The sequence below is a fragment of the Andrena cerasifolii genome, chromosome 4 (genome assembly GCF_050908995.1).
Source record: "Andrena cerasifolii isolate SP2316 chromosome 4, iyAndCera1_principal, whole genome shotgun sequence".
Classification (NCBI taxonomy): domain Eukaryota; kingdom Metazoa; phylum Arthropoda; class Insecta; order Hymenoptera; family Andrenidae; genus Andrena; species Andrena cerasifolii.
The window spans coordinates 16,730,888-16,755,222 of record NC_135121.1 but is presented as its reverse complement, the minus strand read 5'-3'; the positions used below and the strand labels follow the sequence as shown (position 1 = coordinate 16,755,222).

At 46.2% G+C, this 24,335-nt stretch overlaps 1 protein-coding gene across 1 annotated transcript in view; it reads right to left on the bottom strand.

Annotated features, from left to right (window-relative positions):
- LOC143367938 (dynein regulatory complex subunit 7-like) overlaps window positions 1–24,335 on the bottom strand; it is a 180,116-nt gene that overhangs the window by 148,088 nt on the left and 7,693 nt on the right. The gene's annotated exons all lie outside the window — the stretch shown is intronic.

Genomic DNA, 24,335 nt, shown 5'->3' with positions numbered 1-24,335 from the left:
TAAACACATCTACAATTTATAATAAACGTTATTAGTAGCATTAGAACCTATATGAATTACAATAGAAAATCTCAGTAGAGAAGATTCGACATTATTGACTGGTGAAGGTGCTCTTAAATTCTTATTTAACAATTTAGAAAAATGATATACCTACTGAATTAAGATTTCTACAGCTGCAGATTTTATCACAAACAAAAGAAACACATTAAAAAACTATTTTAAAATAAAAAAGTAATGTTTCGACTTGCACAAATTTTGTATCAAATAAATAAATATATCAATTATATTTAATATCTGTTTTTCCATTTATACAAGGTTTGTGCAAATTAGACAGGAATGAACAATTAGTTCAAGGTTTCTCGTGTTTTTGATAAATATTATCAATATTATTCCAAAAATATAAATTTTGTAATTTTTTTTCCATTTTCTCGAGAATTCTCGAGAATTCTCAAGAAGTATAATCTGATTTCTGATTTCGACATATTGGATTCACCAGCTTCAATTTCGAAAATCTGACATTAAATTCGGAACAGGCGGCCAAAAAAGCCCACAGATACTGATCTTCCAAAAGTGCTGTATAATTCGCTAAGTATAAAAAAAATCAGCAACGAAATTCAAAATTTCGGCGGGACAGATCGATAGAGAATATAATTGCGATGAATTTAAAAAAAAATCGTCAAGTTTTCTGGAAAAATTACGACCTGCAGGGTGATTTGAACAAAAAATGTGATTATGTACCACTGCGCGCTGCTTGCGTGTCCCGCACGCCGGCGTGCATTCGCACGGCCCGTGTTTTCTGCGATCAGGGGCCCGTGGGCACGTAGCTCGCGAAACGCGCCCGCACACGCCGCCACCGGATCCGGGAAACGGAAGTGGGCACACCTGATCCGAAGTGGCGTGCGAGGGGTGGCTACCATTTTGAAACGCACGGGCTAATCGAGTGGACGCATGGCGATGCTACGAGCCGGGGCCAGGGAATGACTTTGACCGTGCTGCCAGAATTTTACTATCGCTCCCGATCGAGTAATAATCCACGAACTTAGCACGCTAACAAGAGCATCGGGACATTTAAACGGCCACTCATCCGGAATGTTCGAATGGGAGAGGAAGGTGGACAAAGGGGTAGCAATGTCACGAGCAACCGCTTCGAGCGATCCATTCGGCTGGGAGGGGGGGCACACGCGGATAACTCCGTTTCACCATGACGTAATAACGATCTAATAAGAGCAACAGGCAGTACTCGGTGAATGCGGATGCTGCCGGGATTCGATTTGTTCTACTTGGTTTCACCGTGGACGGATAGCAGCGCGCAGGTATACGCTGCTCCCCGGCCCGTCCTCCTCGTCCCTCTCTCCAACCCTCCCTCCTTACCGCACACGGAACAGAGGAGTTGGAAAACACTCTCGACTTCTCCGGGGCAAACAATTTTTCCCCCATCCCGCCCCGAACCGGCGAGCGAATTATGCGAGCCGAGTGGACGCTTAATCCTATCCAGGACCCAGAGGAATCGAAAAGGGAAAACCGCCTTTTGCGGGGCCCGACAAGTCGCTCCGCGTTCCAGCGACGTTATTGTTCGCGGGAACGGATCGCTGTCCGGGGGATGGCCGCGTCCTTTGCCATTTTCCCCGGTCGAGGGACGTTCACGTGGCGGCTCGTCCGAGGCACAAAGACTCGCGACCCACCGTGTCGCCGAGGATGGAAAGCGTCCCCTCGATTTGTCAGGCTTCCAGCCGTCCCCCGACTGACGGGGCTCCGCGAACTTTCGGCGCTGCCGCAAGGGTCCCTGTCTACCCTGTGACCGTTTTAATTGCTACCCTCGCTGGGAGATCGTTTTCAGAAGACGCTCCAAGAAAGCTCCTCCGCTTGGCTTTGGAGGCGTAGCGCTAATGAGCAGTGTTTCAAGTGGATAGGAGGTTTCCAAACTGCGAATGGGTGGACTCGATTCTATTGAGTCGGAAGAAAATGGACTCGATGTTGTAAGAAGATGATTGGTAAAGTGTGAATAGAGACGAGGGCCGGCAGGGCGAATAATTCCCATCGATCCGCTGCGAAGGGGGAAGGACCGCGGACGGGGATGAAGGAGGAACGCATCGGGTCGACTTTCATTCCTGCCGCGAAATTTAAATTTACACAGAGAGGCGGAAAGAGGGAGAGATTTCAATTAAAGCGTCCGGGGAACGTTACGGTGTCTTTGTTTCAGCGCGGTGAAAAAAGGGTGAGAAACGGGCCCTTAAATCGCGCGTGGAGACTTTAAACACAATCGTCCAGGGGGGCGTGGGAAGGTGGGACAGAGGCGGGATTCGTGGAATAAAGAGGAACGAGAAGAAGCGGGAAGGAGTAGGAAACGATTTTTGCGGGAGAAGACCGATAAGTTTCCCTCGTGACCTACCACGATAATAATACCGTTCTCTGCTTTAAGCTTCCTTTTGAATAACCTGTAGGTCACCGTATAAAAAGGAAACTTGTTGCGTTTACTGATTGTACACGTATATATATATATACATACATACAGATATACAGATATAGCGGGACGGGAACGTACGGATCCCGTCTGTATTCGTGTATACGTGAACAGAGAAGAAGCTGGAGGATCGTTGCCGGCAGTTCGTCATAAAAACGGCAACCGAGTCGATTCGAGCGCCCGGCGATGTAATAAAAGCGAGAAGACGCTCGTTAGCAGACGTGTCCGCGGACCGGTGGTCGATTTAATTAAAATAACTACTCGGAGGGGCAGATAGTTGGCGGAAGATATGATCGGTCTATTTAGCGGTCGGCGAGGAGTTAACTCGATAATTTGCGTTTTCGGCTGAGCAGCGATCGTTAAAGCATCTGGGCCGCCAGGAAACTGCTCCGGCGATGAATGGAATCGAGCCGTGGCAGACTGAATCTCAATGTGGCTATCGTCTCGCACTTGTTGCAACGCGTCGCACCCCAAGCAGAAAGATAGAATCGACCCACTTCTATAACTCGCCTCTCTCCCTGACATACGAGCGCTACAGCCGCGCTCCAAACAGCCGTAAGGGATTTATGATAAAGCGGGGGGTGGAAGACTTTGAATCTATAATTCGGTGTAGGGGAGAGTCGTGCATTACCGATCGCTCTAAGTTTTTTTTCGTTACATCTTGGGGTAGAGTCGATAAAAATTAGAAATTCAAAAACGTGTTTGTAGTATAGATGGAACTTAATAAGAGGAGGGAAATTATTTTTGTGAAATTTAGTAATAAGAATTGATAATCCGCAGAAGTAAAACAGTTGTAATTTCTAGGAAACGAACAATTGTCGTCCAGTACCGACCAACTATTAAATTAGTATGGACCTTTGAGATTAATACTTGAATATATTTATGTATAACAACAAAACAACTGTTGAAATTGCATTTAAATTTATTTTTCTTGAAATTTCTATAAAAATAATTACTTATTCTTATCTTAATTAAAAAAAAAAATTATAAAATGCAAATCGTGTAGAAGCCCAGTAAATGACCGCATACTTTTAATAGGAATTGTACTTTTTAATGTTTGCTTAATACGCGTATCTAAAAATATGGGATATTAAGAGACCAACTACACTCCATTTATAAACATATAATAATGTTTAAATTTATAATTGACATTTCATTGCCTAATGGTTATTCACTGGTATGCGGTCAATTACTGGTTGGTTTACCCTATACATAATAGAACAAAATTATTTACTCACATGAGAAACAAAAGATTAGCTTTAAAAAATAACTTTTAACCCACTGAATATCAACGTATACGTTTAATGCCTCAGAACACCGACAGCAATGGAGTAAACAATACGACCCCGAAACAGATTATAGAGAATTGTCATTTTCATTTGTTAATGCACATAAAGTGCTAATATCTGGTCGAAGAAGCGAGAACCAGCTTTGGTCGGTAGTGTAAGCTGTTCGGTACTGTACAACTCTCCCCTACTTGTCTACGCGGGATCGGTACTCTTCTTCTCGGGCCATCGAGCTTGTTCTTTCCGCTTGATTCCTCCTATCACAGACGCAATCTCGAATAGTAGGTATGTACAAATGATACCGATTGAACTAATTAGTAATTACAAGGAGGAAGATTTCACGAGCCCATAAAGTATCAACCTCCCTCGATACTGAATCGTAATCGCGTCCAGCTGGACACCAAAAGCCGCAGCGAATTAATAAAACCATCCCCGCAGAGGCAATGCCTATTCCGGAAGGAATGGAGGAACGACAGAACTGCGCCACTCGAATCGTGGCCGCGCGAAATATCCTCGTAGCCCCATCCCTCCCCTTTCACCCCCGTTTCCGTCGTGAGCGACCACGCGCGGAGCCTTTCGCCGCGTTCCATCAAGATCTCCTATCGTTTCAGCCGGTGCGATACGTGCACGTATGCCCGATACCCGCGTAAATTGCAGGGGCCGCGTATCACGCCGGCCACGCCACGTTCGACGGTCTACTTTACGGCTGGACGAGCGAACAGAAATCGATTTCCTCGCCCACGGAACCTATCCGCTCCTCGAGATAGAACAAGTCCGAAAGTCGTGTATCGCCGCCGAACGTCCGTGGGTCTTACGATTTTCCATCCACCCCCCGCGCCCCTTCACCCTCGGTCCACGGCTTCGTCGAATCCCTCCTGGCCTGGCTTTCCCATTTCCTTCGTCTCCGCCGCGTCCTTTTTCGTATTTCTTTCGATTTCTCGGCCCTCGTAACTCCTCCCGGTCAAACGGACCCTCCTCGTTACACCCTGATCTCGGGGCGTCCCCGCGCCTCGCCTCGGCGCTATCCTCAATTATACCCGCACCCCTCTTCGTCCACGTTTTCCGTGGCCCCGCAAACTTTCCTCCTCCGGAGCCGCGGCGTACCGTGTGCTTCTGCAAGTTTTCCAATTGATGCGGCGGAATGCTTCGCGTCATCGCTCCCTGTCGCGGTGTCGAGGAATCTGGCGGGTGGTTGGAGAGCTTCTTAAGAGCAGGCATCTGCGATGAGCGATGGGATTGTTTGGGAGGGTTTCGTGGATGGCAGAGGGTGTATTTACCGTCGTATGTGCAATTTTAAGGGAATACATTCTGTCAAAAAAGTACCGGGAATCGATCATTTAAAAAGCGTCGCTAAGTTGGCACAACTGTCCTCTATACTCGCGCGGAGTTTGAGCGCCACTTGTCATTTAGTTTGTTTACAGCGCGCCATTGTGTCAGATCATCTCAAGTGTGTTTTGCGATTTTTCCGATGGATAAAAATATCGAACAAAGAATCTGTCTGAAATTTTGCATCGCAAATGGAATTTCGCGTGCCGAAGCGCTGAAAATGTTACATAAGGCTTACGGTGAATCGACTTTATCAAAAACACGCGCGTATGAGTGGTACAGTGCATTTAAAAGCGGTCGAGACGTGGTGGAAGATTTGCCTCGCTCTGGTCGGCCATCAACGTCTTCAACTGAACTTCGCATCGCTAAAGTAAAGGAAACGGTGGCTGGAAATCGTCGTTTAAGTCTGAGAGAGATAGCCACCGAAATTTCTGTGTCTCGCGAATCAATTCGTACCATTTTAAACGATTGTTTGGGCATGAAACGCGTTGCCGCTCGACTAGTGCCGAAAGACCTGAATTTTCTGCAAAAACTCAATCGCGTTAAGGTCGCTGATATGGGTCCGGCCGACTTTTTTATTTTTCCAAAATTGAAATTACCACTTCGAGGCATCCGTTTTCAGTCGATAGATGACATAAAAGAGAATTCGCGGCGAGTACTGAAGTTGATTCCAAAAAATGCGTTCAAAACATGCTTTGATGATTGGGTTCTTCGTTGGCATAAGTGTATTATCTCGAAAGGGGCCTACTTTGAAGGCGATACAATAAATTTGGATGAATAGTACATACTTTGTGTTTCATTGACCAATTCCCGGTACTTTTTTGACAGAATATATATACCGAAACCGTCGGTGTTGTTCGATCGAGGTCACCTCTGGTACCTCGACCGGCATTCCTCACGCGTGTCCTCCACTTGGCTGTTCCGCCACCCCGGTCCGGCACCGTTCATCCGAGCGATCACTAAAAATATCCACGGTGCAAGTATCGGCGGTGTTCGCGCGGTGCCTCGTCTCTTATCGATCTTCCTCGGCCCGATGGGTGCACAGGAAGAGGAGGCCTACGGGGCTGGATCGTGAGCGGGTCGCGCGATCCTCTTTGCGCGGCCTGTTTTTCTCTCCCCGCGATCCATGAACAAAACGGACGGTCGGATGGGTCTCCGCGATCGGTCGTCCTCTCGCTCCGTTCCTCTTTCAGATAAATACATAGATAGATAGATAGATAGATAGATAGGTAGGTACGTAGGTAGGAAGGTAGTTAGGTAGGTAGTTAGGTAGGTAGGTAGGTAGGTAGGTAGGTAGGTAGGTAGGTGGGTAGGTAGGTAGGTAGGTAGGTAGGTAGGTAGGTAGGTGGGTAGGTAGGTAGGTAGGTAGGTAGGTAGGTAGGTAGGTGGGTAGGTAGGTAGGTAGGTAGGTAGGTAGGTATCCCGCTTTCTCTCCGTGGCGCGAGTTAACTCCTCGGGTCGTCCGAAGCCCGCGGTCGTTCGGTCGTGGCGTGCAGCTATGTATTTACACCAGGGTAGCTTCTCTCTCCTCTCCCCCGGGTGGTCACCTCTCTCACCACCTCTCACTCCTTCCTCTGACTCTCTCTCTCTCTGTTACATTCTCTGCTCTCTGTGTTCCCCGTTCGCCGGGACTCCGCTATCTAGTACATAGGGCCGAAGTGGTCGCGTTCTCGCTCGCTGCCCTTCCAACGCGTCTCCTCCTCCTCCACCGTTAGCGGTGGTCCCTCGGACCGTCTCTCGTAGGGCGTGTAGGGTGGCTCGCCGACGAGAACACGATGGGAACGCGGTGGCGAAGAGGACAGGGCGAAGGGAGCGAAGGGTGCGCGGCGGCTATGCATCGGGAGAGCAAGGAAGCCGAGAGAGGAAGAGAGAGTGAGTTAGCAGGGATGGCAAAGGAGACAGGGTGAGAAAGAGAGAGACAGATAGGAAGGGCGCAGGGGGGTTTAGGAGACAGCTGCAGGCCATGCGAGGGTCCGTCGACCAGGCCTGGCCGTTTACCGCGGAACACACAGCGGCGAGAGAGAAAACGCGGCCCGCGAGAGAGACAGCACGATGGACGGGAGAAACGAGGGGGAGCGAGACGACCTACTTCGCCGTTCCCCGCGACCCGTCGCCGCGCCGTTGCGAGCACCGCGAGCCCCCCTCGTCACCCTGTTTCCCTCCACCCGTCTCCGCTCCTCTCTCGATCCTCTATCGCCGCGATCCCTCGAGCGACCCTCGCTGTTCGCGTACAACGCGGCTCGTTTTCTCTCCCTCTCTACCTCGCTCCGTCTCTCTCTTTCTCGCCCTTTGCCACCGACCGTACACCACCCGCCGTTTCCCTTCTCGCTCTCCACAGCTCCACCGGCTCTGCCAGCTCACCGTGGGTCTCTCTCGACCCGCAGTCTCAATCCCCTGTCCTCTCCCTCCGCGGCACAGCGCGGCGTCTTTCTGCTCGCGCGCCTCATCCCTCTCTCACCCCAGGATACCTCCGCCATCCGGCGACGGACCCGAACCCTTGGCGCCCCTTTGCTCTTAGCCGCGGATGCGAAAGCCGCGGCGTATATACACGGGGAGAGAGACGAGGTGAACCAGCTAGCGCACCAACGAACCAACGAACGGGCGAACCGGCGAGCTATAGCGAAGCTTCCACGTAGCTTCGAGCGGCTACGGCCAAGTTCCCGTAACTCGCGCTCCGGTAAATTTCCACGGAGACCCTCCTCATCCTCCTCCACCTCCTCCTACTCCTCCTCCTCCTCCTTCTTCCACCTTCCCCCGTACACCTTTGGTCTCTCCCTCCGCGCCTTCCTGTGTCCGCTACCACCCTCGCTGCCACCCCCGCCGTTTCCTCGGTGCAGCTTTTGTGCTAACGGTGAAACCACCACCGGCAGCGATCTTCGCGTTTTCCTTCGACATGCACCCTCATCTCTGGCCACCGCTCCCTCTTCCATCCTCCCGCTGCATCGTCTTCTTTCACGATGTTTGATCGCTCGTAGAACGTTCGTTTCCGAGCCCACCCCCTTCCGTTCGCTTTCTTTTTCTTCTTCCACCACCTATGCCAGCCCGTCGACCAGCCGCTACCAGGATTTCCACTCGGCTGGCGATTACGTGGGTGTCCAGGTAGGTGTGAGATCGCAGAGATACGCGCGCGGCCGGTGAGCACGAGGTAACGGCCGCGTGGGCGTTCCACGGGGGGTTGGATCCTATCGATTCTACCCCTTTTTCGACAGGCGAAACTTTTGAAAGAGCAGGCACGGACAGTGCCGCCAACGGGTTGGGGCTACGTCTGTAGCGGAGGAAAGAAGGGGAGATAATCGTGGGAGCGTCGAATCGCTCTTTCGTCATTCGTTGCAAGCCCTTGATATCCACTTCTGTGTATCTGTAGGGTAAAGTCAGGTAATATGGAAAAAGTTCGATAAAGAAATAACGAACTCTTCGGGCAATCGTGTGTACTAGATCTCCATAAAAAAACTTCAGAAAAGTTAAAAAATTACGCCAAGTACATGAAATCAAATAAATCACAAAAAATAGAAGATAATAATAATTATAAAATAAAAAATGATGTGAAATCAAAATGAGCTGCACGTACATAAAGGTAATGATAAATACAAATAAATATTTTAATACGAATAAACATTTTATTCAAAATACTTGGCGCTGCGAAACAGAAAAAATGTTAATTGTCCTCGTATTAATAATTTACAATAACTCCCTTACAATATAAAATACATATACATATTAGAAACACGGTCAGATTTATTTTACATATATTTAATTCTAATGTCATACGTAGCATATGCGCACGCACACACAAGAAAGAAAGAAAAAGATTAATGCAATTTATACATATTTATTCAGTTTAGCGGCACCAATTCGGGACGCAGCGCCAAGTATTTTGAATAAAATGTTTATTCGTATTAAAATATTTATTTCTATTTATCATTACCTTTATGTACGTGCAGCTCATTTTGATTTCACGTCTTTTTTTATTTTATAATTATTATTATTTTCTATTTTTTGTGATTTATTTGATTTCATGTACTTGGCGTAATTTGTTTACTTTTCTGAAGTTTTTTATGGAGATCTCACTTCTTTTTACAAAGATAATTTGCATAGAGAATGACTTCAGATAATTTTCAATATTATAAATTATTATTATTATTATGATATCTCTGTTATGCGCGGACCGATTTTATTGAAATTGGTCTTATTCGAAAGCTTATATGCGGTTTACATGAGAAGAATGCCTTTAAATTTAGAAAATATTGCAGGCGTGATGAGATATTAATGAAATAAGTTTCAGGTTAGGTTGGAATAGCCTGGCGACGAGTAAATGATAGCGGTAGCGACAGTCGACATATACAGGGTGTCTTTCCTGTACTTGGCGTCGAGACGCTACCGCGTCTCTATATCCCTGGGCACAATAGACGACGATACTGACAATTGAGCATCAGTCGGGCATCCATCATTGAAAGAGAAACGTTTATATATTTCGTGGGGTGTAAAAGTTTCAGAAAAGTGCATCAGACAGTTAAATATTGTAGTGAAGGTATGATACAAAGTATTATTTTGACATAATTTATCATTAAATATGTGTGTTCTTGATTATTCAAGAATAGTTTACCAATAAAATTGCTTTCTTCTCAGTATAAATCTTAATTTCTTATCGGAACATGTACAGTGGCTCATAGCCATAATCGTTCACTCTTTAAAGTCGCATAACTTTTTAAAATTAATCCAAACCACTTGAGTTTTTTTAGAAGCTAGAAGGATCAATTTGCTAAGTGACGTGATTCGTCGTTTTGAAAAAAAATTCACTTGGTCAGAATAGCAAAAAAAAATAGAAAAGGTCGTTTTTGAAACTTTTTTTTTATGAGCCTGTAACGAAAATTCAAAAATTTCATCAAAATCAGTTAACGTTGCTCTGAGCTCTGAGCTACAAACTATTCCCTTGTTAGTAAACTAATCCTTCTAGCTTCTCAAAAAAACTCAAGTCGTTTGGACCAATTTTAAAAATGTTATGCGATTTTAAAGAGCGTACGATTGTGGCTGCGAGCCACTGTATGTACGTAATATGGAACATATCGAGTAACATAGATGAAGTTGATAATGACGATGATGCGGAATGCTTATTATGCGAAGGTAATTATAAAAATAATGACAACGAAAAGTAGACCCAATGTATTCGCTGCTTTCAGTGGGCACACGAAGAATGTGGGGCTTCCGACGTATATTTACTTATTTGTATCTTCTACTTAATAAATCTTCATTTTTAGTAAAAAAAAGTAAAGATTTTTGAGTTTTGTTTACAAATTTCCTAGGTGTTCCATATTAGGACCCATTTTTTCGAACGGCCAATTTTAACTCTTTTCAGTTCTTTTTACTATAATTGCAAAACAATTGGATTTCTTTACATCTGACTATGTAAATATGATTATGCATTAGTTCCTTCGTCCCCTCATGTCAGTTTTATTAAAAAAAAAACAAATTCACCTACTTTTAACAAGTTTTGAAATCAGATGTTCCATATTACCTGCCTGTACCCTATGTCCTCAGCATTCGCTGCATCACCACCAAGCTCGATAAATCCTTTGCAATTAGATCGAAATAAGAGACACCTCTACAGTCCACTAATTACCGCAGCAAGCGCGCTCTAAAACGCTTCTGAATGGCCACCGCAACAGGGCATGCGACGTATCTTTCGCGTAGCGAGAGAGCCGCGCGGGGTGAAACCGATTCGCAAACTTTCCAAGAACAGCAAACAAAGTTGGGCGAAAGTATGCGGACAGCGATACAAAGAGAAAGAGGGAGGGCGACTCGTTGCCCCCGCTATTACTTTCCCGTCCAGCAGAAGGAATCCCGCTGCGATTAAACCTTCCGACCCCTCTGCGCGACGAACGCGTCGCACGCGTCCCCGAAAAATCGCGTCCAACAACAGCCGCCTAAAAAGAAAATCGGGAAATGCCGGGCTTAAGCGGCTGGCGTTAATCGTCGCCACCGCGGAGCGTCCATTAACCCATTGAAAACATCGGGACGGGGAGGGTAATCTGTTGGAGGTTTCGCTCGGAAAAGAAAAACACTCGCCGCGACAGGAGCGCAGGAAACGGGAAGCCCGGGCGAAACCGGCGATGGGAAATCCACGTGGAACGGCGACGAGGGTGGTGGTAGCGGAGGGAGAGCGAGAGAGGGAGAGGAAAGAGAGACATCGGGAGGATACATTTATGAATTGCCCCATTCACGGAATGCGAATTCTCGCTCGTGCAAACTTTAGGGGTCAACGGGTCGGGAACTGTTAGGTAGTTCTCCCATTGCTGGTACATGCGCTCTCCCCGTTACTCCGTCCGTCCCTCTCTCTCCCGTTGCTATCTCGATACAGGGACGCGTCGATTCGCCTCTTTCGAAACTTCCAGCCCCCGCGCGCGACTTTAATCCCCCTCGGCGCGCATTACGATCGGCGCGGCGAGATCGTTCTCGTTTTCTTTCCGTTTCGCCAGCGGCCGGGTCGCCGACGATGACCGTCGGCCGTGCGTGGGAGGGTGAACGCTTATCGCGGAGCATCTTCAACGGCTGCGACAGAGGAGTGGGGATAATCGTGGCTGAGAAGCCGACTGTCGGCCAGCCGGCAACCAGAGGGGGAGAGCACCAGGCATTATTCACTTTGCGGGAGTCGCTTCTCCGCGGGCGTAATAATTTTCTTTTTTATGAATGAACTTCTACGCGCGCTCCCCTCCGCTCCGGGGATGGCAGACGAGTGCACGGGACACCGGCATTCGTCTTCGTCAAAGCTGGGGGGCTCTAGCGTTCTTGCCTCGCGGTTTTTGGCGCCTCTTGTGGGGCTGGAGGGGTGCCATTCGATCGAGGAGTAGCCTCTCGATCGCGAAATTTGGTGGATGATGGGATTAGGGGTTAATACCTTGGTATACACTGGATAGGTAATTGAAGATGGGCGTTGCGGAGATTTTCAAATGAACTGTATTATAGGTAAGCAGTAGGGTTCTACATACAAGGGTTGAAAGAACACACAGCGGTCGAAAATCGAGGAAACCTGGCCAAAACACTAATTTTTAAAGTCACCAGTTATGGTTTCAGACCCTATCACCGTTTTCATCGCCTATCTGGCTACTAATTACCAACAGTTCGAGGAAAGTAAGTTTGTCATCATTCGCTACAGCTCATTCCAAAGTTGAGTATTGTCTGAAACTTTGTGGATATGTAGAGAATTTCCTCCTGATTACAACGCAATTTTTTTTGCTGCCCAAAATCACACTAACGGGGTGAAATTAACCCCTGAAGATTCGGCTACTTTTTTATTTTATTTTGTAACTCGCAATCTGTAAGATATAGAAAAGAAATTTCAAGACAAAAGTTACTTCTTTTAATTAGATCTATCAAATGGTAAAAGCTTTATCAGTTGTTTAAACAATTAGAAAAAAGTTACAAACAAAAGTATTAATAATGTTTTCTAAAATTCGTGGTTTTACGTGAAATCTGAACTGGATGTTTTAATAATTATGAAACAGCATAATCCATATTTTTTCCATACAATTTCAACTTTTGTTGTATTGGGGAAATATGCTCCTCGACAATCGAATAACTTTTGGATCCCATTGTAACGTACCTTAAGGGGGAACGCCACTATACTGGCCGGAAAATCGAGCCATTTTTAAGATTTTTTTCATGAAAATTTACAGTTTTCATAGAAAAATTGTATAACCTATCTTTAGTACGCTGCCTTAAGAGACTATACAAAAAAATAGAAAAACATATATACAACAATTTACATGATTTACACCAAAAAGTATCTACCTGAACACTGTCCAAAGTGTTTAAAGTTTCTTAATGATCGAAAATTAGATCAGACCAAGCACGCTTGTAACGCGATCATCTTTTGTTGATGAAATAATGCAGATCGCGACAGTATGCCGCTGCAACGACGCGGGAAAATTTAAGGCAGTTTAAAAACTGATAGCACGTCCCGATTTTACCCAGGTACCTGATTTTGTCCGAGTTTCCTCAACTTAAAACTGGTAGAATAACCACGGATTCAGTAGGTAGTGGTAAGTACAGTCGTATAGTATATTTTGTTACAGATTTCAGACATGTAGCAATGAAGTGATGGAATTTCAATTAAAAAATCCACCCCCTGTCACTACCACTGGTGAAATTATATTTAGCTAGATGTAAGCTATTCCAATGGGGTTATCCCGTTTAAATAAATAAATAAATAAATAAATAAATAAATAAATAAATAAGGTTTCATTCCGGGCTCTTCCGAGCAAAATTTCTTCTATCATTAAAAGCAATGCTTCAGATTTAGGCTCACTAAATATCAATTGAAATCCTACGAAAGATGTAACGAAGAAACTACTTAGAGCCTGAGTCGTCTCCGTCATGTTGAAACTATTTTAACATTAAAATATTTTTTTTTGAACATTACAAATATTTTTTGCAATTTTGACTTAACATTCCTAATCAGCGACCTCGAAAACCTCGGTATTCTTATTTTTATACCAATCAAAGTTCAGCCTCATGTTTCTTCCCGGTTTTCTCGATTTTCGACCACTGTGGACCGCCCTGAATCCACGGGAATCCCCATCCGCCGATCTCGCGGCTCGTAAAAGTCCGACCGTATAAACACGCGGAGCTAGCTGTGCCGCGATCGGATATGCCAACTATGTAGCAGTTTCCGCGAGCCATCGAGCGCCCGTTTCCGGAATCTCGATCCTGTTTGTTACTACCGCGGCGTCATTTGCCATTCGCGGCACAGCCGCTGATTACGGCAATAGGGTCGGGGGACATCTGTGACCGCCATGCAAGGTAGCTTTCGTCCACAGGCGTACACTGTATTCTTTCTCCCCGCGACTTGGCCCAGGTTAAAAGCGCCTTTTATCCGTGCGGCCAGGGACTGCGGACGGTTCGGCGACAAGTTAATCCGCGCGGCCGCCCGTCACCGTCAGTCCCGCTCCGCGCTCGTAAAACCGAGAAACAAAGAAAGGGGAACCGAGGCCCCGAGTGATTTAAGAGGCCGAGCGGAATTATTAATTACACCCTGGCCCGGGGTGGTGGCGCGGAACGCTATAAAACGTCCACGTAACCGTACACCGTACTACCACTCCCCATTATACGGCCTATTAGCCATCGGTTGCAGTCCTTTACCCCTGTATCCGCGATCTAACGAATCCATCATACCCGCTCCTCGGCGGGCACACGAGAAACGAATTACAACGCGCGGTAACGACGATTATGGAGGTGCTCGTCCAGCGAAATTCTCGTCTCAGGTTGAATCTCGAGTGATCAGGGGTTGTTATGAAGTTCCACGGGAGATAGGGGGGGGGAGGATCGGTGAGTAGATTCGCCCGTTAACGGCCCCGGAGAGTTTCGGGGGCGACGGAGACGTGGGAACGCGTTACCCTCGTAAATAACAAAGTCTCTGGTAGTCTTTTCTGCTCGCAAATGAGCACGATCGGGATCGCTGAACGCCTCGCACCGGGGGGACGATTGCGAAGTCGGCGCCAACTTCTGCGGGCTTCTGGACGTCCAGGGTATGTACAGGGTGTTGAGAAAGGAAACGTGACGGGTGTCGCGGAGAAGCATAGACGTCCGAGTGGGTGAAGATTGTTGGGCGTAGAGGTGTTTCGAAACCTGCGACCTCTGTACACAGAGGGAGACTAAAGTTGATCGGCATTCGATTAGAACGAGGCCGGTATTCATAGTCGCTACTTATTCTTAAGCAAATGCTTAAGCATTCGGCATCCTTTACTAGCTACTAGGTTAGTAGAGGATGCCGAATGCTTAAGCATTTGCTTAAGAATAAGTAGCGACTATGAACACCGACCCGGGTGGTTAGAAGAAGACTTACGAGTTTGTAGATTCGCTGGTGAACAATTGAAAAGCGCAAAAGACATGCTCGACTTTCCTAAGAACTTTCTTCATTAATACTCCCGAATGAAACCGAAAGCCAGCCTCGAAAACACTCCCTTCGACCGAATCTACCGCCCCCGCAGAGACGCATGACGCCGGCGCTTGTGCTGGCAAGGTCGCCGTTTTATATCCACGGGAAAGATTGAAAAGCGTATTCGGGCTTCCCAGACTCTAACGACAGGACGGACCAGTTTTAACGTGACTGAACCTGGCCCCAGGGGCCGAAAGAAGCGTCGTAAAAGCCCCGTCGCTCGATAATAAGGCGCAGGAAGGGCTGTCTCAGTAATCCTTGCTCGGATAAAGCTATAGTCGATTCCGCCTGGCTAATCCCGCGACCGCTCCTTGGAAAACTGCGGGCTAAGACCGCGCCTAGGGGACGGCATTCGTCATTCGCCTATGGCCCTGGTAAACAAGAGTCGAGTGCCCGAAAGAGACCGGCGTACCCTTCGCCCTCCTTGTTCGGCCAACTGGCCAACAACCGCGGCCGTTAATCCTCCCCGAACCCCCTAATTAGCTCGGCCCAGTAATATTCATGGTACGCGGCCATCCCTGCGTACTGCACCTTCGGTCGAGTTCCGGGAATCCGCGCATCCCTTTAGTTTTATTATCGCAATAATTAAAGGCTGGACACCTTTGTTCGATTCTGCTCTTCCCTGTGCTAATGGTTATTGGGCATTGCTTATGGCTCAGGAAATCGGTTCCATTCGCAGAAATCTTCTTCGCGGTGCATTAAGAATCGTTATTAAGTTCGTGCTCTCGATATCGCTGACGTTAAACGTTAACCCCGCGGTAGGTACCATAAACTGGGGGAACAGTGGCAGTACGGGGTAACATTGGCATCTACTTGACATAGGGTAAAGTAGCCGAATATGACGACCTCTCCTAATATGAGACCCCAGCTTATCTCCGCTACAGAACTCTTGAATGACACAGGGATGCTATTTCTTTACTAGTTGTTTTGTCCGCACAGTGGCATTGTACTCAATCGAGCGTCTTCAGCAAGCACATATTTCTGAAATACGGTGCAGAAAGTTTTTGAAGTGGTTCGATTAAGTTACAAATACCTTCAAAGTGGTAAGTGTATATTGATTTTCACAAATACTGTTGTGTAGTGATTGGAATGGAGTTTAAGGCTTACTAGTTGTATATCATTAATTATGAAGACTTAACTTCGAAGCTACTTAGTAGTTATCACGTTATTGTTTCCAAATATGAGACTCGTGAAAGTTCTGTTGATGAGAGTGAAGAAGAAATTGTTCTGAATGATGAAAGTGATTAAGAAAGAAAATTATGATACAGAGTGCTTGTTTTGCACAGGTCTTTATTCTTCAGATGTGCTAGGTGAACAATGGGTTAAGTGTACATATAAAGATGGGCGTGGTGGGCCCACGAAGACTGCGGTAGTGAAGAAATAGATTTTACATGCCGACTTCATAAAAAAAGAAAAAATAAGTTTCAGGAAAAAACAAACTGGGTCTCATATTTGGAACCCATTTTTTTTTATCTGCGTATTTGAATCACATTAGTTTTTATTTTATTATGAAGAAACCGAATTTTTGTTATAGTACTTTCCAGTAGGTTGCTAAAATATGCATATTCTACTTTTAAAACGAGTATTGAATTTTAATAAATGTGTCCTCAGTCAAGAGTTATGATGGTTTTAACAAATGGGCCTCATATTCGGTTACTTTGCCCTATATTAAAAAGGAAAAGGAAACCAAATTTACCTATGCATTTCGACGCTTGTAGTACAATCACAAACGACGCAGTGTTATAATAGCATACCTAAACCAAAGAGTAACCCCAAAAATAGCCTCTTTTTGGTCCCACGATTTTGGAACTGAATTTTATGCGAAACGATACCTTATGATGAGACATCAATCACGCGAAATTTTCAAGTTGAGGTAACAATTAGTTTCTGAGATATGGGAGGTCAAAGAAGTGAAAATTCGTTACGCGTCAGCCCATACGCTTCGATGTACGGACTTTTATGTAAATCCGATAATTTAAACAATTATTTCCAAGGGTTTTGCTGACTGCTAACAACGAATTTGAACTTAGATTTTCAAAATGCACGAAAACAAAATGAAAATCATGAAATATAAATGACTGTGTAGTGGGTGCTTTTTTTAATATCGTCCACCATATTGAATCAACCATTGTGAGTTTTGCTGACAGCTAACAATGAATTTGCTCTCAGCCACCACAGCAAAGAACCATACTGATCTTACATTATACTAAGTTGACAAGTTTCGGAGATACACAGTTTTAACTATCGGTGATTAACGGTGCTCTGATGAGCACGGTAGCTGACTTTGTCGTTGCGCCAGGTGCAAAAGTTTGACGAAACCGACGCGTAGCCGGTCGGGCACGCGGTCACAATAGCCGCACTGCTAATGTATCGAACTTCTAAAGAAAACGCCGCGAATCGAAAGTATCGCAAGTTTACGATACACACAGGATTCGAAATAATATTTCATCAATAACGTTTAAGTGTAATTAGGCATTTTCGCGTCTTAAAATATTTTAAAAATAATACTCTAAATTGGCAGAAGGAAAGTTCCCGAAAACAGTTGTACCGTGAAATTGTAAGTAGGGTAAACCAACCAGTAAATTGACCGCTTACTATCGAATGACCATTAGGCAAAGAAATGTCAATTATAAATTTAAACATTATTATATGTTCATAAATGGAGTCTAGATACACTTTTAATATCCTATATTTTTAGTTACGCGAATTAAGCAAACATTAATAAGTACAATTCTACACGTTTCTACACGTTTTGCATTTTATAATTGTTTTTTTTTTTAAATTACGATAAGAATAAGTAATTATTTTTATAGAAATTTCAAGAAAAATAAATTTAAATGCAATTTCAACAGTCGTTTTGTTGTTATACATAAATATATTCAAGTATTAATCTCAAAGCTGCATAGCAACAATTCGGTCATTCACTGGTTGGTTTACCCTAGCGATGACGAATTTATTGCGATTCTTCGAACATTCGGTGAACGAACAGTACCTAATACATACCTAATATGCAAGATTACGAAGGAGAAACAGAATTTATCAATTCTTTTTTAATTCCGACCAGCATGACACCCAAGTACAAACTAAGTACGGCCGCAAAGGGCTGAATAACAAGATTTCAATCTCCGACTACCAATACGGTAGCCTATATGCGCAGCATATGGTCCCCCGCTCTGATGCCCGCGTGAACCTCGGTGCTTGCACAAATCCCCAGCCTCCTCCCCATCAACTATCGAGGTCCCTGTGCACCCTCGGGCCAGGAGATCGCGCGAGGCTCGCGTCCGCGCATGCGCGATCTCCCTTGGCCGTTCGCGAAATTAATCCAGGCCGTTTTCACCGGTGCCGTCCGGCGCACGCGCGCCTTTTTCGCGAAACGGTCGCGACCGTTACGTCCGCGAGGACGTGGAGCGTCACGTAGCGAACGCGCACACGTAAGCCCCGGCCCTCCTCGCGTGTGAAACGCTCGCGCGTGTACCGCTCTCCCTCCCTCCTTCTCTCCCGCCTTCTTTCTCCGTCGCGCACATCCTTCCGCGGAAGGCCGAGCCGCGAGGGAAGCAGGTGAAAATTAATTGTACGGGTTACCGGCTCGAGTGGCGAAGGAGCACACGGCTCTGGCTTCGTCTTGTCGGTGCGCGGCGCGCAAAGTGCGCCTCGCCGCGTACCAGAGAGGACGTGTCGATCGATTTTGCCCCCCTTCCCCCCTCGACCACCACCTCGTCCACCTCCTCCCCCTCCTCCTTCCCCCCGTGCCAACCCCTCAACCATCCCTCTCTCGTCTCCTCTCTCCTTTCTCTTTCACGCCTTCGTCCTTTCCCCTTTGCGCGACTCTCCGTTCGTTAATCGGCTGGCGTACGTCCGACCGTGTCCCTCTCTCTCTCTTCTCTCTCTCTCTCTCTCTCTCTCGCTCTCGGTCCCCCTTTCTCTCCTATATACCCTCTGCCTCTGTCACTCGACCGTTCTCTCTTTGGAAGCACCGATATCGAGATCGATAAGGTGTATCCGGTGACGTCCGCTCCGCGCCCCGGCTATCTTCTCGATCTCGTGCGTTCGAAATATTTTCGTAACGCCGCCACACTCGATAACGGTACGCGACCCGGCCTTTCGTGCCCACCAATTTATCGATAAACACCGTCGCCGCCCGCCTTGCACAGGAGCGCGCCGCGCACACGCTTTATAGAGATACGAACTTCGATTACTATATGGGCCCTGCGTGCTGAAGGAGCGGAGGAAAGTTTCCACGGGTCTAGGCACCGCTGTCCGTGGACCAGTGATCCCAAGAATTCCGAAACACTTTTATTCCACGCGATCAGAGTGCCCGGAGACACGACGATAGGCCCCGGCGCGTTAATTACTCGTCGCCGATGCGGGGAACCTGCGGAGAACGGTGACGGGGAAGAGGATCGAATCTGTTATGCTTAATTTAATAATCAGAATATATTTCTCCTCTCAACAGTCCTGGTTGTCCTTTAATATATTCAGCTTTACTTAAAAGCGCAGAGAGACACGCGTTTCTGAACAAAGAAAAGCTGGTCCTTAAAGCGTACATCAGATTAGACAGAGGAAAAGAACTAACTACTCTGCAGAGAGGACTCTATATAAAACAAAACACCCTAGCACCGCAGAACCCCGTGCATCGTGCTCTACACAGCACCGCCTGGGTCAACATATATAAATTAGCATCTCGTTTCTTCTCCAACAGAATCTACTCCATTTCATCCGTTTCACGCACTCCTGCGTCATCCGTCACAGTCGACAACGTGTAGATCCACCGATCCGCTGCGTCATCTGCCGTTACGGTGTTAAGAAAGGTTGGCGACGAACTTCACGGACCCGTATTACTCACCCAGCAGATGGAAAAGATTCGAAACAGGCTTTTTCCGCCTTCTCTCTACGAGTTCCCGCCGCTTTCCTCGCTCTCCCTATCCTCGCCGACTCTTCCATAGATCCCTGCGCGGATATCCAGCGGCCGATTACATATTTCGGGGCACGGACGAAAAGTTCGTAGCGCCCGCGGCACTCGGGCGCGTCTACCACGGCCAGGTAATGCTTCTAATTGTAAGTACGCGCGCGCTCCCGCGAAACGGGGCTCGGATGGCCGTGGAAGGAGTTGCGAGCGATAATCGTCGAGCTGTATGGAGGGAGGGTGACCCGTTCGGTCGCGAAAAAGAAGCGGACGTGGGTGCCGACCGCGACGGTGTCCACCAGCATTTTACCGCGGTAAATAGGCGCGGCGGCAGCGAGGCTGGTAAATTTATCCGCGGGTTACACCGCGCGGCGTTCCTCGCCAGCTCCGTAACTTCGCCGCGCCGTTCGCGTACGGATTTTAGGCCGCGCGCTCATAAATCCGCCTCACCCCTTGGGGCCACGCGCCCGTGCAAGGGGAGGAGGGTCGGATTTAAGGGTTTCGCCACGGGCTCGCTCAACCCTCCCCCCTGCACCCTGTACAGGCTGGTTCAGAGTGGTCGGTCGTGTGTCGAAACAAATTAGAGGATTCGTGTGAACCGCTCGATTTCCTGTTTCCGATATTCCGCGTACCCTGAACTGGGACAGAGTTGGTTGAAATCTAAGCCAATTACGATTAAAATGTAATTGTGTAATCGATTACGCATTAGTTTCTGTAATCGTTACTGTAGGTAGTTGGCGAAATTGTGACGCATTATTTGGCTGTAATCGTTAATTTAGATAGTTGACAAAATTGTGGGCAACTACCTAAATTAACGATTACAGAAAATAATGTGTAATCGATTACGCAATTACATTTTAATCTTAATTAGATTACATTTTACTCAACTCTGAACTGGGGGAACATTGGCAGGTTTTTGAACCATTTTGCTATATAATATAAAAATTAACATTTTTATAGTTGCTTTAAGTGGGTATTCTATCGTAACATTGCATCTTCTGTGAATGTACTGCAAGTGTGAAAATACATAAAATTTTTGTCCTTTTCTTCCTTTAATGCATGCTGAATAACTGTATAGTTGTTAATACACATAGAAATAGCACTAAAAAGCTAAAGTTCTACCACATCTGAGCTTACATCAACACTTTTTGTTTCCTTTTATGTTCAATGCGCTCTCTTTCATACTTTTTTATTAATTTTTTTTAAATTCGTTTTAGATAGGGTGGATGTATCGTTTGTGGCCATTGCACTGTTTCTGGCCATGTGCATAACTATCTTGTTTTTAAATGGCTTGCAGATCATTATTATGTGGAGAATTTCGCATCATAAATATTTTGTTTAGTATATCGCCAGAAATATAAGATTACATTTATTGCTCACACGGGATAATATTATATTTTTTAAGAAGTGGCCAAAACTGGTACAATACCTTAAACTGGCCACAAATGGTGCATCTACCCTATCCTATCATAACATTGCGTGACAATTTTTTCCTTTTCCTTTTTGATGGATGTTAAGTAGATGCCAATGTTACCTCGTACTATCAATGTTCCCCAGTTTACGGTACATCAGGATTCGAATCTGACAATTATACTTTGAGACGAATTTTGTTGGTGGAACGCGAATGAATAGATTGGGCATTCTTATATGGAATGCGTGAATCTTTGGAAGTTGACGATTCACTTTTCCTTTCCACGGACGGGCGGAGTTTCTGACCAAGCTTGTTGGAGCGCCCTATACACCGTGAAGAAGCGACGGCAGGGTAGGGGAGGTTGGAAAAACGGCGAGCCCCGGAGCGAAGATCTCCAACTCGCGGGGAAATTAAACGAGCCCGTTCGTCGTGCGAAAAAATCGCGTCGCTCGTAAATTTCGACAAAGACCGGCCCTCTTCCTGTTCCCCCGCGCCAGCGCCTCTCCCTCTGCCACGGGAACACTCGGACCGGAAACGCGGGCTAGCGCGTCTCGAAGTCGCCCGCGTGTTTGGGCAAACAAAGGAGACGCTCCACAAATCCCTGGCTTTCGGGGAGACTTTCGGCCCTCGGTGAAACGTTCCACCCGTCGTCTTCGACCCCGCGACGTCGTCGTCGCAAGGAACCAACAACAAGCGCCCGGTAGCGGTGACGGTTACGCGTCTACGTTGACGGTTGAAGAGAGGGTCGCGGAATGAGGGGGGTGCTTCGTTGGATAAGCGTGCAGAGGGGTAAGAGAACGAGGGAGAGAGAGAGAGAGACGCGCGGTTTGACGCGAAGGAAGCGACCGAGGGACGAAAGGACGAGGACGACGACGTCGACGACGGCGATGACGATCAGGAGTAGAGGTAAGACAGGGGTTCGGGGAAGGAAGGGTGAGGAAGGAACGATAGGTAGCGTAGAGAAGCGGGAAAGAGAGGAATTGATCGCGAGGGTACGGAGCGGCGAGACGAAGCAGGACGACGACGAAGGCAAAGGCAAAGGCAAGACGCGCAGCATGGCAAATAGTCCTGTGAAATTAGACGGAAATCTGCCCAATCTACGGAATAATTCTCACCAAGCTAGATTTTGGTATGGGCCTTTATTTAGTCGTTTTAAACAATATGTCGAAAGTCCCCATCGATCCGACCGCAGCTAAAAATTTTACACAGGGTTGAACAAAACAACTGTTTTTCGCGAATATCTCGTTATCTAGCCGTTTCGCGATAAAAATAGTTATTATACAATTTATAGCTTAGGAAATTCTCTGCAAAAAAGGTGGTATGAGTTTTTTTGTTAGGAGTAATGAGAACGTCAGTGTCGTCTTGAACGTGTTTCACGTTGATGTTGGCAGCTTCCAAATTTTGAGACAGCATAGCAATAATCTGCTCTTGTTCTTTCTGATGGGATATGGATTAAGTTCTCTGTTTTTATTCTTATTAGTCTTAGAACTATGTTTATTAATTGATGCAATACTTTCCATGTACATATGAAAACTATAAATTATATATATGTAAGATAACAAATCAAATCGAAGCTGTGAGACTTCTATTCTCGGGTGTCGTCTCTCTATTCTATATATCTTTTCTATATCCCTCCTCTCTCTATGGCCGTCAGGGCCGCACGGCAAGGCAGCGACACCCTATCTTCTAATAGTACATCACTTTCTATTCGCTCTACACGTGATACATCCATTGATGCTGACGTTCTCATTACTCCTACGAAAAAATTCATACGACTTTTTTTGTAGGGAATTTCCTAAGCTATAAATTGTATAATAACTATTTTTGTCGCGAAACTGCTAGATAACGAGATATTCGCGAAAAACAGTTGTTTTTTTCAACCCTCTGTAAAATTTTTAGCGGCGGTCGGATCGATGAGAACTTTTGGCATATTGTTTAAAGCGACCAAATAAAGGCCCATACCAAAATTTAGCTTGCTGAGATTTATTCCGAAGACAGATCCTAATTTCACTGGACTAAATGTATTATTTCTCGCAAGCGAAGATCCACCCCCTCGAAAATTCAAATTTTTTAAAACTTTGGGGCTATGTAGAGGTTAATATAGGTATGTAATACGTAATTTTTTTGTTTGCTGTTCAAATTCACTCTAACGGGGTGAAATTGACCCCTGAAAATCTGTTTTTATTTCGATTTTGTGTTATAACTCGCGAAAAGTAAAAACTGTAAGAACTATAACTTACCAAATGATAGTCCTAATTAAAAGAAGTAACTTTTTCCTGAAAACTTTTGTTCTATATCTTACAGTTCGCGAGTAATAATACAAAATAAAAAAATTTTCAGGGGTCAATTGCACCCTCTTGGAGTCAATTTAGGCAGCAAGCGAAATGGCGTTGTACTCAGGAGGACTTCCCCTACATATTACAGAGTTTCATAATGTTTCGAATTTCAGGGTTCGAGATTTTCCCTTATCAACTGTATGGGGGTTGAAACTTGGTAAGCCGACATACATGAAAATGGTTACTCCTACGAAAGAAACTCATAGGACCTTTTTTGTAGAGAATTTCCTGGGCTATAAATCGTGTAATAACTATTTTTGTCGCAAAACTGCTAGATAACGAGCTATTCGCGGAAAACAGTTGTTTTTTTCGTTCAAACTTCTGTAAAATGTTTAGCGGCGGTCGGATCGATGGGGACATTTGACACATTGCTTAAAACGACCAATTAAAGGCCCATACCATAATTTAGCTTGTTGGGTTTTATTCCGAAGACAGATCCTAATTTCACTGGACTAAAGGCGAGCCCAAGGCATGGCAAGGAGAGACGCGCAAGCTGGGCTGCGACGCTGGGACGCGTGAGGGACGACGGGGCGGGGGTGAGGGAGGGCCGAATGGCGCGGTGCCGCGCAGACGAGGGGAAGTCCGGGCGGCGAAGAGAGCGCGTGAGGGGCAAGGAGAGGGCGAGTGCGCTCAGGCCAGAGGGAGAGACAGAGATGGACGACGGCGTCGCGAGTCCGCGGA